This window comes from Pinus tabuliformis, chromosome 2_2 (genome assembly GCF_031772625.1).
Source record: "Pinus tabuliformis cultivar Carrire ecotype Pingquan chromosome 2_2, CPIR1, whole genome shotgun sequence".
Taxonomy (NCBI): Eukaryota; Viridiplantae; Streptophyta; class Pinopsida; order Pinales; family Pinaceae; genus Pinus; species Pinus tabuliformis.
This window is the reverse complement of record NC_142300.1, coordinates 481,752,949-481,757,491: the sequence shown is the minus strand read 5'-3', so window position 1 is coordinate 481,757,491 and position 4,543 is coordinate 481,752,949. Positions and strand designations below refer to the sequence as shown.

The 4,543-nt window shown below is 38.8% G+C and overlaps 1 non-coding gene across 1 annotated transcript; it reads right to left on the bottom strand.

The window, feature by feature from the left end:
• Positions 1-649: 649 nt before the first annotated feature.
• Positions 650-723, bottom strand: TRNAV-AAC (transfer RNA valine (anticodon AAC)). The gene has a single exon. It is a non-coding gene; the product is annotated as a tRNA-Val (tRNA).
• Positions 724-4,543: the final 3,820 nt, after the last annotated feature.

Genomic DNA, 4,543 nt, shown 5'->3' with positions numbered 1-4,543 from the left:
TTCAAAGTATCCTCTAATACTAAGATTGATTCACGTCTCCTTAATGTCATAGGAAATCCCACTATGAAATTTCCATTTTCAATTCTAATATTGCACAGGTTTCCAATGATCCTACTTGATGTTGCTGATTAGCCTTTACTTGCTCACATTCCAAGCATCTAGCCACAAAATCTATTATGCTCGTCTTCATTCCACTCCAAAATAATAGTGGTTATATTTGTGTATATTTCCTTCACCCTAGGATGAGCCATATACACTATCCATGTATTTTTGTGGCAATCAAATTACAAAATTATTCATTTGGAGGTATACAAATAATTCTATGAAATATTAATAAGTTGTCATTATCCAAAGTAATCCTTCAAATTTGGAAATTCCCATAACTTCATTTTCTAATTCTATCTTTACTTCTAGATACCATGTGTTTTTTTTTCCACAGAAAAAGTCCAACCTTTTATTAATAAGAAGGGTTACATAATCTATGTAAGCGGAATGCCAACACTGCAACCGCCATCATTAAGAAATTGCGCCGCCTGACTTGTACCGGAGACCTTCACTCCAACAAAGCAATAGTGCTGCCCGGACATGCACTCCAACAAAGCAATAGCGCCACCTGGACTTGAACCGCAATGGCGCCTTCAAAAGGAAATGGCGCCGCCCGGACTTGAACCGGAGACCTTCAGTGTGTTAGACTGACGTGATAACCAACTACACCACGGCACCAACTAGTAGATACCATGTGTTATTCACTAGTAGTTTCATTATATTTTCTCTAAGATTCATCTATAAATGTAAATTTGAGATTATATGAGGTCTTATACTCGAGGCCTCTACTACTTTATTTAATGTTCCTTTAATATATGTTACATCAAAATCATACGTAATATTTTTTTCCATCTCCTTTATCTAGAATTCAAAGTAATTTCATAAATATATCCTAAAATCCATGATCACTATCTTCATTTCAAATGTCCTTTTGACCAGTAATGTCAACAAATCCTCAATGAATATAATATTATAACAAATTCTAATTCATGATTCACATAATTCTAGTCTTCTAATTTCAATTTCCTTGAAGCATAGGAAATCACCCTACCTTCTTGCATTATCATTGTGCCCAATGCTTCTTTTGAAGCATCCATACAAATTGTAAAATTGGTACCTTCATTATCAAAGTAATCATCAACAATTGTTTAAGCTTGTTGAACTCCTATTTTCATATCTCCATCTATACACGTTTCTTATTCTTATTTTCAAACTCCTTGATAGAATTCACAATATTTAAAGGAGCTTCCAATTGAGTAATTATATGGGCCTTAATTGGCCTTAATTCACCTCCTAGCTTAGTCAAACCAACTATTCTCACAACTTATTGCATACTTTTGATTATATTTTGTTTATGAAATGAGTTAGAGTTGGATATTTTGCTTTGTGGTCTAATGTGCATATAATGCAGGAATAGAGGATAAAAGCAAGGAGAAATGCAGGTATAAAGGATAAAAGCAAAGAACTATAGCAAAGACCTTGGTCAAGACTCGAATGGGACAAGGTAGAGGAATTATAGGAGGTTGATCCTCCTCATCTACTACCCCTCCATTCAAATATTCCTCCACCAGCTCGGAGTGAAAATAACCACATCATGAGGACTAAAAGACAACCAAGCAAGTGAAAAGGACAGAAAACATTTTATTTTGAGTTGGGAGCCAAACAACCCTAATTTGGAATGAAGTTGTTGGAGACTTCATATGTATAAATAGAGAGGCTTAGGACCTCACTAGGATTCAGACTTCATTTGTAAAACTCTGTTTTATTTCTGAACTGCAAAGATTTGTGAATTTGCTATGTAATCCATGTTTCTATAATGAAGATGAGTTCTGTTTAATCTAGCTCTGAGTTAAACTTTGAGGGATGAAGCTCTTGGGTTAGGGCTCGACCCAAGCAGCCGCAACTCCTCTTTACTGTATTGTTATTCTAGCATAGAGTTCTGTTATGTTTATTTGTTAAGTAGTTTCATGGTTTGCTGATGCATTTGCTCAAGAAGTTTCTGGTTTTGATTCATTTGGTTAAGCAGCTTTCTAGTTCTATTCACTTATTTGAATAGCTTCTCGTTTCTGTTCATCCGCTTTTGTAGTTGCATATGTTGTAGGTTACATTCATTTTTGTTTTTAATTCACATGTTGGATTAGAGGAAAACATTACTATCAGGTTGTGCGCAGGTGTCTCGGCATCATCTCCTCCCTCTGGGGCCATGGCTTGAGGCAGAGACCCTCCAGCAACCCCAAAAACACAGTTTCTGGTTATTGCATGGGCTATGGAGTTCGTTGTTTAAATACAGTTAGCTATTTACCCGCACTGGTTTTCTTTGTCATTTTCCTTTGAAACTGCCTCCAGCGCATTCCCCCTCCATCGCTTCCTCGTCATCCGATCACCAACAAACCTTCACAATCACCGTCTGATTCACTATTTTCTTCAACTGTCGCCTCACGTGGAGTCCACCCTTCACTTTATGAACTTTAAGTCCCCACCGTCGATCTGCCTTGCTTGATCTGACAGTTGTTTCTTCACCCGATCGCCAACTAGCTTGGCTGATCTCCACCATTGATCAGCCTCGCCGGATCCAATAGCTATCGCCTGGATTTCTATCCAACTGTTATCCACCCAAGAGCACGCGAAATAGGTGGTTTCCCAATGCTACATGTCACCCTGGGAGGCTAATCGCGTAAAATTTGAGAAAACCACTTACAACTTTGAGGGCATGCAATAAACAGCTTACCGCCCTCTAAACCCGCTCCACCATTTCTGCATGTTTTTTTCCCCACGATATAATCTCCGCTGTCCATTTGCCAACTATCCTCATCTGTCCATCTCTTGCCTTCACCCGCGCGATAAGATCTTAGTCGTTCATTGCTATTGTCAGCCTCGCCCGTCCATCTCTTGGCCTCACCCACGCGATTAAATCTCAGCCATTCATTTCCTTTGCTCCCTTATTCGCCCATCTACCTACGTAACCTCCTACGATCAAATCCCCGTCGTTCATTTACCTTTCACCCGACTAATCCAACGATTCTTACGCACTATTTCTCCCTCATGTCCTCCTCTCACTGATTTTGACCTCCCACTACTTTTTCCGCCAAAAACCCGATTTAGCCTAAGTTTCATTGTTTACCCCTTAGTCTAGTTTTAATGTCTTTTTTCTTCTGCAACATAGATAATTAGAATTAGGTTAATGTTAAATTATCAATTCTGCTTAGCATATTTGTTGATTGATTAAGTTAGTTTATGGTGCAAGTTTATCATTTCATGTTGTTTTCTTCATTCCTGCAGTAGAATAGCTCTCTCTTAGAATAAGGTTTGCTCTCCTTCCATCAAAGAATTAAGCTTCTTTTGACTCTATAGAAGTTTGGCTTGGAACCCCTGGGGTCTCTTGCTAGATAAACAGTAACAACAGGCAGGACCTTCACTTCTACTTGTGTATATAGCACTGTCACCTCCAAGTTTGTACGAACCCCGGGTTGATAAGTAAAGTTGGTAGCCTTGGGAGTTGTAGCACATTATTGTTGCAATACCTAGGCTCATCACTTTTTGGCGCCATTTCCAGGGAGGTGTCTAAGTAGAAGTAATTACTGCTTTCTTCTATTTCTAGTCTCCTACTTTCTTTTCTTCAACTTCTAGTCTTCAAAATTTCTTCCATTAGTTTATTTCTGCAAAAGTAATCTAGTTTCTTTCTTTCTTTTAGTTATCATTAGTTGCTTTCCTTTCCATTCTACAAGTACTTTCTAGCTTTAAAACAAAAACCAACCCAAAAACATTTACTTTCATGCCTTGTAGGATTAGGGACAATTTAGGAAAATTCTTGTCAAATACCCCCACTGCATCCAACAGGCAACCTTCTCTCTTCTTCAGTGATGGTGAATTGGAAGACCCTTTAGGTGAGCAAACTTACCTATTTGGGGAACCTACAGAAGAAGAAGAAGAGGAAGAACCCATTCCTACTGAACCAATGGCTGGAAACCAAAATGACAGGAGAGATAGAGAGAGAATTGAGAGTACCTTCCCCATCAGGGAAACCAATGGGGACACTAAGATGAAGAATATAAGCCCCTCTGCTCTACCTCATTTCCATGGCCTGACCACAGAGGACCCTGACACTTTCCTATTTGAATTTGATGTTATATGCCGAACCTATGACTATACAAATGATGAGAAAAAGTTAAAACTCTACCCTCAAGGATGCAGCATTACGCTGGTTCATGGGTTTACCTGGAGATAGCATCACAACTTGGGCTCATATGCAACAAGATTTTAACAACAAATATAGGGATTACTGTAGGTCAAAAGACACTAAAGACGAGATTTTCAGGATGACCATAGGTCAGGATGAATCCCTAGAAGACTATGAAGAAAGATTCCAGCTTAGTTACAAAAGGGCCAGGTGCACACTTGACCCTGAGTCACTAAAGCTAGTCTTGCTTAGAGGAGTAAGGGAAGATCTTTTGAATACCTTACATATGATAGCAGGAGGAGATGTCTACCAATTACCCTA